Source organism: Plasmopara halstedii, assembly GCF_900000015.1.
Source record: "Plasmopara halstedii genome assembly, contig: Scaffold_470, whole genome shotgun sequence".
In the NCBI taxonomy this organism is placed as follows: Eukaryota; Oomycota; class Peronosporomycetes; order Peronosporales; family Peronosporaceae; genus Plasmopara; species Plasmopara halstedii.
Genome location: NW_020187390.1, coordinates 1,087,879 through 1,088,225, shown reverse-complemented (window position 1 = coordinate 1,088,225; position 347 = coordinate 1,087,879).

Genomic DNA, 347 nt, shown 5'->3' with positions numbered 1-347 from the left:
ATATGGAAATCGGAAGCGGTGACGGAAGAATCGACCACGGCCTCCTACGAAATGCTCCTTGTTCGTTCCAGGAATCGGCTCCTCATCACCTACGAGTATCGCTCCAACCGGAAGTTGTTCTACATTGTTTGAAGTCTCCTCTTGAGCTTGAGCACAATATAGAACAGCGAAGAACATAAAAAGTAGCGCAAGAATGGAGTGCTTCACCATCTTGATAATGAGGCTTGCTTATTGTTAAGTCACTTGAGAACTGGAGTGTAAAACCGCGAATGAATAGAAAAAAATCACTTGAAAAACTCCTCATCGGTTGCTGTCTGAAAGTTTCCGTCAAAAATATTGGAATATCC